At 48.1% G+C, this 13642-nt stretch overlaps 1 pseudogene; it reads left to right on the forward strand.

Annotated features, from left to right (window-relative positions):
- Positions 1–10943: 10943 nt before the first annotated feature.
- Positions 10944–12440, forward strand: LOC101657852 (annotated as a pseudogene).
- The last annotated feature ends 1202 nt before the right edge of the window (positions 12441–13642 follow it).

Raw genomic sequence — 13642 nt, forward strand, 5'->3', positions numbered from 1 at the left:
AGTTGAAACAATTGAGCCATCCTATGTCTTTGAAAGTGGGAGGATGAGAAAAAGTGCTGAAATGTTGGACAGCTCCCACCTACAAAGATTAGGACTAGACCCAAATCCTGCTGTATCCTAAAAGGATGGTCTACTGACAATGATCCCACCCTAGTCTATTTTGTGGGACATTCCTGTGTCCTATTCAAAAGGGCACGGCTCTCTAAACTATCCATTATGAATCTTGACTTTCCTTTACAGACATGCACTGGCAAACCTGACCAGTGGCCAGGACCCAGCTGGTCTACAGAATGAGGACGAAGGATCGGATGGTCTTGCTTCCTTCCTAGCAGCTCCCCAGCAAGTCCGCACCCTGCTTGTCTCACAGCCAGTCACAGCAAGGGCTCAGCTACTGCTGGGGGGGTCTAGAGAGAAGTCAGCTGACTTACTGCCCTTCTGATTTTCCCACCAGTCTCCATTTAAGAGGAAGCGCCACATCCCTGGGACCAACTGTTTTCTGTATCCTGAAAAAGGATTTAGGCTCTGATTAGAGATACTGGCAGAATATAGTGGGGAAGTTATGTACATTTTTAACACCAAACAGCCTAAAGTGATCAATTAGAACAGATGGCGGAGGAAAGGTGCTGAGAGAGGAGCCAAAAAATGGAGTTTCTTGTGTTACTTTAATACTGAATGTCCTAACATTTGGTCTTGTCAGATCTTCCAGTGGCAACATGCATCCTCCTTCCGGAGAGATGAACAGAGGTAGGTGTGCAATCCCTACTTTGGAGCGGAAGTTATCCGCATCAGGGAGGTGGCAGAATATAAGAGGAATGCGGACTTGCAGCCTGCATAATGTGCAGGCGGCTGGAATCCTGAGTTTCTCAGGAGAGGAGCACACATTAGGCAAGATCCACACTCCGTGTAGGGAGCAAGAGAGTCTGAAGTCGTCTTCCCACGTCTGGGCGACACAGTGTCTGAACAAGCACACAAAGCAGTGAAGATGAAATCAATGTCTATTTGATGCTAGTTTTATGGGACCTGACGGCTTTCCCATGATGCCAGCCCAGAGTGTTACAACTATACACACGGATTCAGGGAGGGAGCAGGGGTGTCTGTGGTTTGACTTTTTAATCCCAAAAGGATGGCCCACGGAAAGTGTTTAATGTTTGCTGAATGATCTGCTTCTCATACCCCCAAACAACCCATTTCCAAATCATGTAGGTATAGTATTTGAAAATGATCTGAGGATGTAGCTCAGAGTCAGTTTTGTTTCCCTAGAAATGTAACTTGAACATATAAACATAATAAATACAACAATTTCTTATCTATTCCCCTCCCTTAGTCATAGGCATATTTCTGATCTCCTATAAGCATGAGATTAAAAAATTAAGTGCAGACAATTTCCCCTAGGAAGCTGGCACAGAGAAGGATGGGGGGCGGGGGGGAGAGCAGGGAAATCTGCCTAAGGAGTCAAGGTGAAAAGTCTCGCCTGATTTGACAGTAACTTATTTCAACACGGGGCAGGACTGGAGTGCACTGTGACTTTACTGTCACGTCTGGCCCCAGAGCTTCAGAGTCTGAGTTGAAAATGTAAGACTGGGGCAGTTGCCTACACAGGCCCAGGACTCTCACAGATTGTGAGGATTCGGGATTGGGAAGAACTAGATAGGAGATACTACGGAAATTATATGAAAACAAACTTTTTTCCCTTTTGATAAGGCTCTACACCTGGTGTGTGGGAATCTTATTAGATAATATAATAACAACTTTTAATAAGGTGAGTGGCAGAGACCCACGGACCATTTGTAGCCAACTGCCACACCCTGTTCTCCCACACCACCCCCATTTTCTCCCTGCTGCGTTTCTCCTGCTAGGACGAGGCTGCCAGCTGGTGGATGGGCTGTGCCTCAGTGGCAAACTTGACCATCCCTGAGGCTGATCAACCTCGTCTCTCCAGAATCCCCTTGAAGGCTCTCAAATTCAATCAATTCGAGTAGGTACTGTGTATCCACTGAGCCCAGGGCCAGTGCTCGGCACCGGGGAGAGGCAGACGAACATGACAAGCTCCTGCCATGAAGGAGCTCACAGCAGAACAGAGAGACCCATGCCATAATGAGGTGATAAACAGTGGTTATAATAGCTACCAATTCCTTTCTGGCAATTATTTGTGCAATTATTCTCTTGATAATTTTTACTGCAATAGACTTTTTGGAAATCAATACTATAATTCAAATAATACAGGTAAAATTAGTAAAATAAAAAGGAAATGCTCCTGTCATAGCAGATAGGCGTATTCTTCTAGGCCTTTAAAATTACATATTCAAATTATATACAGCATGTTTCTTTAGTTGTTTGACAGAAAATTAAATTGGAATGTCAATATTGATCTGCAAGTTTTTTTCCATCTAAAAAATACCAGGGCTCCTTTTCCAGGAGGTGTATAGAGAATCACCTCCTTCTCTTTGATGGTTGTTCTTGGGAATAAGTTAGGGATATTTGGGGGGCAACAGTTGATGTGTGATCTGGCCTGAGGAGGAGGTGAAACCAAGGAAGGAGATAGGGTGTGTGGGCACATGTTTGGGCTGGATGGGGAAGGCAATTCAGGGAGTGGGGGCAGCATGCACATGTAACTCAGGTGTGGACATGCACAGCCTGTGTAGGGAACCATCAGTGGTCAGGTGGGAGCACAGTAGAAGACATGGTTCCTCAAGCTTTTATGTGCATCTTGGACATGTCTTAAAATTGAAATGGCCTGCCTTTTCTCTCCTCCTCCAGATTCTGAACCAGGACGCTGTGACCCACAACATCCTTGCTCTTAGCCACTCTGTATGTTGCCTTCCTTACAGATGATCACGTTCCATAATATTCTGCGGCAGTTAGTTTTCATGTCAACTTGACTCTGTGTGTGTGACCTTTTCTGTAAGAGAGATTGAGAACTTCTCTCTATGCCCCTTCACCCTCCCTGCTTGCTGGGATTCTGTGACCGCCTCCAGGGGAGGCTCCATGTGGGCCACTGGCCCTGGGAGCCAACTTGGGGGCGGTCGGTGCCCTGCCATGGTTCCCACCGACCTAGGATGCGCGGGACCCTGCATCCAGCAGCCTGTGATCTCCCTGAATTCTGCTTCACCTTTCCCCAACATTGGCCTTCAGCTAGGTGAGTCTGAAGAGGGCGCCAGTTAACAGGCACCCATGCACTTGAGCTGGATTGGGCTGGGACTCGTTACTTCTTGGTACCCAGTTCTTTCTTAGATATAGGCGAGGGCCACTGGTTTTGTTTCTCTAGACAACCCAGCCAAACACGTGCCCTTCCTAAGACAAGCGAGGCAGATGGCAGTCTGGAAAGCCCATGCGTTGGCTGTGCTCATTCAGGCACCTCAGCCATAAGTCTTCTAGTGCCCTCTCCAACACCAACGCTTCACTTTGTAGTTTTATATCACCTTTCATGTGAGAACTTCAAAGCCATGCCAACTCTGACGTCAGGACTGGGCGCTGTGAACAGGTAATCGTCTCGTTTTACAGAGGGATAAAGGCCCCAGGGAGCTGACTTTCCTATCAAGGTGAGTCAACACCAGAGCTGCGAGCAGAACTCAAAGTGGACTTTTACCCCAGGATGATACTACGTTCTCTCCCTGTCACGGCGCCGACGCCGACTTGCTCTTCTCATTCACTGAGGTGGCGTGGGGAAAGCATCCTGCCCAGTGGGCAGCACGTCCACCTCACACTCACTGCCCCCAAGCCAATTCTGACTCATGGGGGCTGAGAGGGAAGAGCAGAGCTGCCCTTGAGGGCTTCTGGATTGTAACTCTTTAAAGGAGTTGGAAGCCTCACCTTTCTCCCAGGGAGTGGCTCGTGGTTTCAAACTGCCAACTTCATTGAGGTTGGCAGAGCAATGTCTAACCACTATGCAGGCAGGCCGGCACAAACAATTTCTCTCCTTGATCACAACAATGGAGTGGAGCCTGGTGGATGTTACCTGATGCTGTGCAAAACAGCCAAATGAAATTACACACAGACTTTTCTTACTAAAATAACAACACACTTTAGAATGACATCGCACAAGATAAAGCAAAGACAGCTACATCACAAGGCTCAGCTCCGGCATCATTTGGGGAGACAAGGACCCTGTAATCATACGGCTACCGACAAAAGAAGCTGAGGTAATGAAGAGAGAGTAGTAGAAATGGGGCTTCACTGGCGATGGAGATGCTGAGCTAAGGACCAACCTCAACCCAAGAGGGGCGGAGGCCACTTTGGGCTCTGCTTGGAGCTCTTCAGGCTGCATTCCAAGGAGGGGAATCTTTGAGAGCGGAGGGTCTCAAAGGTTAGGGTATTTCTAATGTAGTTCTCAGGTGTCCATCCCTAGGCAGGAAGAGCCATGGGCCGGGGCTCACGAGGATGTCTTTTTCTCCAAGTGAGTCAGGAGCTAGTCCACACTTGAGAAGCCCTGTTCCCGTGGCCTGATTGCACAGAAAAGGATCACCCTTGATGTTGCAACGCTCCCTTTCTCCCGAAGCTTCAGTCTTCTGTTTGGTTGGATTCCGGACCCAGGGGCCCAGCGTTTAGCAGTGAAGTGGTTAAAACCACTTGGGTGAACAAATAAAGCAGCACGCTGACTTTTGATATGGGCGCTGAAGACATTTCAATGAAGGGTCTCGCTTACGAATGACCACTTAGCTAACTGACTTCTTCTGCCAAGCCTCAGAGAGCAGTTAAATGTCTGCAGTGTCTTTCTTGACGATCACATACAGCAAATTAAAATGAAGAACAAGAACTGGAGACCAGGACAGATGATGCCTCACACCAACACACAGGGCAGAGACATGAGACCGTCCTGGATTCAAAAACCGTCTAGGAGTGGTCTCTGTTCCCATCAAGCCAGGATCAAGGTCCTTTGGAGACACTTGGGTAGCCAGTGGGCTGAGAGGCACACCGTGTAAAAGTGGTCCTGCTGGCTAGAGCCTGACCTCCAGCAGGCCCACCTGCCGGGAAGGCGGTGGCAATGTTGTCTATAGAGAGGTGGCCCCAGGACGATGGGTTTTGCGTCTTCTACCTTGAACTATGTGATGGTTAGGGTTCATGTCAAGTACACATTCCCGGGTAAGGGTTGGGGCCAAGCTAAACCTATCAATTGTGCCGATGCCTGATGATCCCTCCTTGGTGTCATAAGCCTTTTTGTAAAAGAGGGCAAGACCACACAGGGTCGACTTCTCTTTGGCCCTTCACCTTCTGCCAGAACTTGACCCTGCATCTGGTTCCTCCGTCTCCTGCTGCAGCACCTGCCGCGAACTGACTAACAAGAGTGGATTCATCCAGTCGACTACGGACCTCTGCATCCACCAGCCTGTGCCCCCGGCTGTCTCTGCTTCACCGGCCTGCATCCTGTTTATCAGCTTCCACGTGTCAGGAGAAGGCTGACTTGACCCAGACAAATGGTTGTCTCCCCATTTAGCCAACTGTGTGAGCCACTTCTTGATATACGTCTCTCTCTCTGTACAACACAGACAAGCACCACTGGTATATTTCTCTAGACAACCCGGCCTAACACAAACTTCGTGCTCTAAACTGGAACAAGGATCCCACAAGTATTCTTCTTTTGAAAGCAAACTTCATTCATTAGAGTATCAGACCCTTGTGCTATGAAAAGAAGCGCCGAAGCGGAATGAAGTCGTTGGATACTTGGCCCGCTTCCGAATACTCATCAGACCTTCTCACCGAGTGCCACAAGCATGCGTGCTGGCATCTCTGTCTAGTGCCCTGCCCTACAGATAAACGTGGGTGGTTAGGAGCATGAAGGAAGCCTTTCTGCCCTGACAGACTCTTCTCTCATGTCCTTATTAGTTGGCAAGTCTCCGAGAAATTCTCCAACTCCATATGCCACCATGAAAAACCTTCCAAAATCAGCACAAGTGTTTTCTAGCAGGTAATTTCCTTGTTGAGAAGTTCTCGCTCCCCAGTCCCAGGGCCACCTCTTTGAAGTCAGTGTGGCTTTCATCTGCCACTATGACAATACCCATGAATAATTCACGCTTTTCGTCTTCTCTGAGCAGGAAGTTTTATTTACTTCTGAGTAAGAAATAATTTCCCAGAGCCAGAGAGAAGGCAGGAGCAACATGGGAACTCTGCTTCTGATGGTCCTGGAGCAGAGTCAAAGGGTCTGCAGTACAGCTGACCCTAGAACACGGCGGGGTCTGAGGGCACTGACTCCCTCCATGAAGAAAGGACACAGGACTTTGGATTCTCCTCAAACTGCACTATGAATAGCTTTCTGTTGACCAGAAGCCTTGCCAAGGAAGAAACAGTTAATGAACCCATATATTGTATGTTACACATTATATACGGCGCCTGCTTAAAAGCTGCATTTTCAATATGAGAAGAAAGGGCGGGAAGAACAAGGTTTGTGTGCCTGCTGGCATAGCTGTGCAGGAGGGCGTCACAATGTTTTCTTTTTTAACAACAGTCTGGATTCATTTATCTGGAAATGGATGGCAACAACAGCTGCAGACCTCAAACTCCAGACACATCAAGCAATTCAGCTTTTTCCTGTCATGTCACGACTCTTCTCTGCGTCTTGGGAGCACTTCCAGCATCACTGGTGGCACTTCCTATGGACCTACAGTGTGATTTCAGGTTTACAACCATGTCTGTTGCACTAAACGTGATGAAAAATATGTGAAAACTGAAATCACTTTTTACTGTGATACGCAATTTACTGGAACGACGAAATGGGTATGCAGAGATAACTAGCCTCACACGATGTTTTGCAAAAGTCCACGTGTAAGGGGACTCGTGTTGTTCAAGGGCCAACTGTACTTCCACCTGCCTTCAAGAACATCTATCCTGGCTGCAGAACAAGCACACAGGAAGTGCATGCCTTCCTGGGTCCTTTCTTCTGTATCAGGGGTGGAGAATCCTTTTTTTTCTTTTTCTGTCAAGGACCATTTAGATATTTATAACATTATTCAAGGGTCATACTCGTCAAGATTTAATTAACTCACCCTCAATGTGATGACCAGGAGCTCTGGTGGCATAATGGGCTAGCGTTGGCCTGTTAAGAGCAAGGTCAGCAGTTGGAAACCACTAGCTACTCCTTGGGAGAAAGATGGGGCTTTCTACTCCTGTAAAGAGTCACAGTCTTGGAAATTCACAGGGGCAGGTCTACCCTGTCCTATGAGATCACTATGAAAAAAAAAGATCACTATGAGTCGGCACTGACTTGATGGCAGCAAGTTTGGTTTCAGTTTTAATGTACTGGCTGGACCGGCTTCTCGTTGGTGAGGTATGGAATACTGAAGCAAGCTGCACTGAAAGTAAAAAAGAAGGCTCCAGCCATTGACGGAATACCAATACTTCAACAAACTGATGAAGCACTGGAAGCACTTGCTCGTCTGTGCCAAGAAATTTGGAAGCAGCCTCTTGGCCAACTGACTGGGAGAGATCCATATTTGTACCCATTCCAAAGAATTGGTGAGTCAACAGAATGCTCAAATTATAGAACACTATCATTGGTGTCACTTGCAAGTTAAATTTTGCTGAAGATCATCCAAAAACAGTTGCAGCAGAACATTGACAGGGAGCTGCCAGAGGATCAGGTTGGATTCAGAAGAGGATGTGGAACAGGGGATAGCACGGCTGCTGTCAGATGGCTCTTGTCTCAAAGCAGAGAACACCAGAAAGATGTTTACTTGTGTTTCATTGACGATGCAAAAACATTTGAGTGTGTGGATCATAACAAACTATGGATCACCTTGAGAAGAATTCTAAAACACTTCTTTGTGCTCATGTGAAACTTGTACAAAAAGCAAGAGGCAGTTGTGTGAACAGAACAAGGGAATACTACATGGTTTAAAATCAGGAAAGGTGTTATTACGGTTGTGTCCTCTCACCATACTTATTCAATTTGTATGTGGAGCAAATAACCAGAGAAGTTGGATTATTTGAAGAATATTGTGGCATAGGAAAGCTTATTAACATCTGAGATATGCAGATGACACAAGTCTGCTTGCTGGAAGTGAGAAGGACTTGAAGCACCTGTTGATGAAGATCAAGGATTGCAGCCTTCAATGGATTACAACTCATTGTAAAGAAAACTAACATCTATACAACTAGACCAAAGGTCACATTGCGATCAATGGAGAAAAGGTGGAAGCTGTCAAGGATTCTGTCTTGCTTGGATCTGCAGTCAATGGTCATGGAAGCTGCAGTCAGGAGATCCAAAGATGTGTTGCACTTGGTAAGTCTGCTACCCAAGACCTCTTTAGAGTACTGAAAAGCAAGGATGTTACTTAGAGAATTAAAGTGCACCTGCCCCAAGCCATGGTAATTGCTTCCTATGCATGTGAAAGTTGGACATCGAATAAGCAAGACTGAAGAAGAATCAATGCATGTGAATTGTGGTGCTGAAGCAGAATACTGAAAGTACCATGGACTGCTAAAAGGATAAACACATCTGTCTGGGAAGAATCACGGTCAGAGTGGTCCTTAGAGACAAGGAGGGTGAGACTTTGTCTTACATACTTTGGACATATTGCTAAGAGAGACCAGTCCCTGGAGAAGGACATCAAGCTTAGTCTTTTGGCAGTCAAAGGGAGGAAGGCCCTCAGGAGCTGGACTGGCTCAGTGGCTGCAACCCTGGGCTCCAACACAGGAACAGCGAACGGAGAGGAGGGGCAGGACCGGGCAGTGTTCGTTCTGGTGTGCATGAGGTCACTGAGGGTTGGAAATGACTTCGTGGCACCCAACAACATATCCTGTCCTGCATGGAAATAAGTTGTGAAATGTGACTCTTAGCTTCTCACATTCCCTCTGGCTCCTTCTGCCTTTCACAATGGGAGTCACAGCATCTCCTTTGTGCTCTGGAGCCTTATTTTGGGAATCACAACTTGATGGCAGTGAATTGGTATTATCTGTAATCCCACTACCCTGGATACTTCTAGTGACTCACCCTTTGGCTCATCTCCAGAGGGTTGTTCTCCACAGGCACTAGGTTTATTAGTGACGGTTACATGAAAGGCTCTCACCCGCCAAAGGCTCATTCCGTTTACTCACCTCTGTCTGAGAAGCACTACAGCTGAATGCTGTGGCAGGCCCTCCGCCGCCACCTTTACAGGTTAAATAGAGAACTTCATCTTTTTTATTGTTATTTTTTTAGAGCTTAACAATTAACTTATTTTTTTCAAAGCCATTTTATTGGGAGCTAATCCAAACATCGTACCATTCCATAGTTCAATCACATCAAGCAGTGCTACACAATTGCTACTAAAATCCGTTTCGGAACATTTGCTTCCCTTCTGAACGCCTTGATATTAGCTCCCCCGGACCCCTGCACCTTCCCCACTGCACCCCCCAGGAACTCTTACTCTAGTTGGAGTCTCTATAGAGTCACCCATCCCAGGTTTCATATATCAAAAAACATAGAAAAACGCCTAACTAAGTCAAGAATACCAATAATGACAAACGACAACAGAGATCAACCCCAAGATGGAAAGCAAAACAAAACCCCCAGAAAATATGAAAAACCAATCAAGCCCAAAGTGAGGAGAACTTCGTCTTGCTAACTCATCCTAATGCCATCTCTCTACCACTGCTAGCACCTTTACACGTTCGGTCTTGAAGAACCCATGGGGATAAGACACCCCATATTTATCACCTTGGCATAAAGTAGTGCTTCCTTTGATATGAAAGGTTCTTCTCAAGGTTCAAGACATAGCAACTAACTCGAGTCCGCTGGAATGTGGTAAACAGATCCCGCAGGCCCATCTGCATCTTCTAGGGTCATACAGACTCCAGCAGGCTAACTCATGTCCCCACAGATGCCCATGAACATAAGTGGGGAAAAAAGATTTTGCAAGTACAATTACAGATTAAAAAAAAAGGGGAATACAACCCTAGATTATATGGGTGGGCTAAATGTAATCAGAAGGGTCCTTGTAAGAAGTAGGAAAAGACGTTAAGAGGCCAAGGTCAGAGTGATGCAAGACTAAGGGTCAAGAAGTTGGGGAAGCAGGCAATTAGATTCTCCCCCCAAAGCCTTCGGAAGAAGGCAGCCCTCTGGTGCCTTGATGTTAGTTCTGGACCGGTTTCCTGGTTTCTCGTGGCTCCAGGTGTTCCTTGCCTTATAGTGAATTTGCCCTTCCGTGTTTCCATTGCCTCCTTCCCTTCGTTCTGAAAACAACTGCTGCCGCCATCTTACAGGGATACGTTGGATAGTAGTTAGGGTTACTCCAGATATTCCGGATAACTGTGCCTCTTGAGATCGTTAATCACACCTTTTGCTATATAAGGTGCTATTCATTCTTTTGCTATGAAGGTGATATTCACAGGGCCCTGGAATCAGTGTGTATCTGTGTATTTATATTTGGGGGGAGCTACTATTCAGCCTACTACACCCACTGGGACCAGTTTGGGACGTCTAACTTTCATAACTGTAAGTTGATAAGCTTGTGTTGTTTTAAGCCACTGTGTTTGTGGCAATTTGTTCCCAGGAAACCAACATACCAAAGATCCAATCTCTTTCCACAGCTAAGCTGACAAGCCCCTCATGCTTCTCTTTCCTGCAGAGGCCGCTCTGGGCTATGCTGGTGCGGTACAGTGAATTACAACCATACGTCCCTTCCAGCTACAGTCCCCAGGACTCCCCAAGACTGATTGGGTAGGACTATGAAAATAAGTATTTGTAACTCACCCAGGGGAGATTGGACAGCCTGACAACAGTGTGAATAAGGTTAATGAAGCCCTTCTGAAGGATGGCCGTGCCAGTGAGGTTCACAGTACCCTACGGAGGAACTGGTCAGTTTGGTCACCCCATCATGCTTCTGGGGCGTCAGTCGCAGTAGCTGCAGAGGAGACCGCACTACCATTAAGAAGCAGCAGCGCAAGGGGAAGAACACGTCTTTTTGGACCTGGGGTCCCTGCACTGAGAGCCTCCTAGACTCAGGAGACAACGCGTGATATCACTGGCGATGATGCAAGTTGGTGAGAAGCAGAAGCAGGGGTTCCCTGACCTGCTCTTTCAGTGTCTTGGCAACCGTATCACTGGGGATAAGAAGAAAACCAGGTATAATGTTATCTGGGGCAATGGAGGTGCTCTCCCCACGTATCGTGCACTGGCCCTTGAACCTGACTACTGGAACAACTGTAAGCGGATATCATGCCAATTGAGGTAAAAGAGTTATGTTAGGACTGGAAGAAAATGCAGTAATAAGTCCACCACTGTGAAAAGCAACCATGCCAACTGGAGCGGTCACTCTCGCTGGGAGGACGAGGGAGGGAGCTGGAAGAGGGTCTGGAAGCTGTATTTGCAGAGCACGGGCTTGCACTTGGATTCTGTGTTTCCCTGGGGCAGCTGTGGGGCAGGGGTTAGGGTTAAAGTCCACCTAAGGCATCCCTTGGTGCCACTACTATCTTATCAGAGGGGCAGAATTAGTAGTGCTTTAACTTTGCTCATTTACTCTCTTTCTCAAGAACAGTCAACAAACAATTAAACTAGCAAAGAGCTTTTCAGTCCCTGCGGCTGCGGCTGCGGCGGAGCCAGCGGCGCCTACCCTCCCGACCCTCTCGTGTCCATTCCGGCTGCCCGCCTGCCCGCTCCGGCACCAGGACGGACCAAGCTATCTCCTTCGCTAAAGACTTCCTGGAGGGTGGCATTGCCGCCGCCATCTCCAAGACGGCCGTGGCCCCGATCGAGCGGGTCAAGCTGCTTCTGCAGGTGCAGCACGCCAGCAAGCAGATCGCGGCAGACCAGTAGTACAAGGGCATCGCGGACTGTATCCCCCGGGAGCAGGGTGTGCTGTCCTTCTGGCGCGGGAACCTGGTCACCCGCTACTTCCCCACGCAGGCCCTCAACTTCGCCTTCAAGGACAAATACAAGCAGGTCTTCATGGGCATCGACGAGCACTCACAGTTCTGGCGTTACTTAGCCGGCAACCTGGCCTTGGGCCGGACGGCCGGCGCCACCTCCCTGTGCTCCGTCTACCCGCTTGACTTTGCTCACACGCACCTGCCCGCCGACGTGGGCAAGTCGGGCATGGAGCGCGAGTTCAAGGGCCTGGGCGACTGCCTGGTCAAAATCAACGGCACCGCGACCTCTACCAGGGCTTCAACATGTTTGTGCAGGGCATCATCATCTACTGCGCAGCCTACTTCGGCGTCTAGACACTGCTAAAGTCACGCTGCCCGACCCCAAGAACACGCACATCGTGCTCAGCTGGATGATCGCCCAGACGGTGACCGCTGTGGCTGGAGTGGTCTCCTACCCCTTTGACACGGTGCGGAGACGCATGATGATGCAGTCCGGCAGGAAAGGAGCGGACATCATGTATACAGGGACCCTGCACTGCTGGCGGATCTTCCAGGATGAGGGCAGCAAGGCCTTCTTCAAGCGCGCCTGGTCCAACGTGCAGCGCGGCAAGGGCGGAGCCTTCGTGCTGGTCCTCTACAACAAGCTCAAGAAGGCAATCTAGGCCCCGCCCACTGCTACCAGGCCCCGCCCACTGCACACCCGCCCGGCCCCTCCGCCAGTCTCCTCTGACCAATCATGTCTGTGGAGCGTGGCCGCGGGGCTACCCCTGACCAATAACGGGTCCCCACCTGCCCGCCTCCAGTATTTATTTCAGAATCATGTCGCCCAGGCGGCCGCCAGTATAGCCAGCCCCTCCTGTAGCCAGCACATGGGCGTCATCAGTCCATCCGCGCCCCTGCTGCTTTCCTGCGGGGCCTTAAATCCATGACAAGGCTAGTAATAAAAACAACAAAAAACTAGCAAAGAATTATTCTCTCTAGCATCAGGATTATGGAAGATTTTAATTTTTGTCTGTCAAAGTCTTAACATTTAATTTTAAAGGTATAAACGAATCACAATTGTTATTTTAAAAAAGATTTTTATGGTGATCATTACATACAGAGGAGCCCCAGTGGGGTAGAGGTTATGCATTGGGCTGCAAGGTCAGTAGTTTGAAACCACCAGCTGCCTCCTAGGAGAAAGCTGAGGCTTTCTAATCCTGTAAAGGGTTACAGTCTCAGAAACGCACAGGGGCAGTTCTACTCTGGTCCTGTAGGGTGGCTATGAGTCAGAATTGACCCAATGGCAGGGAGTCAGCGAGTAGTTACTACATACAAGGGGGTTCAAAAAGTTTGTGAACAATCCCATTACCTTTTAATTCAGTTTCCCCACAAACTTTCTGATATGCCCCTTGTATTAAATGAGTCCGCGTGGTGCAGTGGTTAAGTGTTTGGCTGCTAAATGGAATGGTCAGTGGTTTGAACCCACTGGCCGCTCTGCTGGAGACAGATATGGCAGCCTGCTCACATAAAGATCACAGCCTGATAGACCAGAGCATGTACACGGTACAGAGAAGAGCTTGAAACACAGGAAATCCAGGACAGATGCACCCCTCAGGACCAATAATGAGAGTAGCGATACCAGGAAGGTAAGGGGAAGGTGGGGGGGAATAAGAGGAACTGATCACAATGATTGACATATAAACCCTTCCAAGATGGATGGACCACAGAAAAGTGGGTGAAGGGAGAGAGTGGTTGGTGTTAGACATGAAAAAAATAATAATTTATAAATTATCAAGGTTCATGAGGGAGGGTGGGGGAGGGGAAATGAGCCCATACATACCAAGGGCTCCAGTAGAAAGAAAATGTTCTGAAAATGAGGATG

This window comes from Echinops telfairi, unplaced genomic scaffold (assembly GCF_000313985.2).
Source record: "Echinops telfairi isolate 266 unplaced genomic scaffold, ASM31398v2 ScPeMD7_2573;HRSCAF=3158, whole genome shotgun sequence".
Taxonomy (NCBI): domain Eukaryota; kingdom Metazoa; phylum Chordata; class Mammalia; order Afrosoricida; family Tenrecidae; genus Echinops; species Echinops telfairi.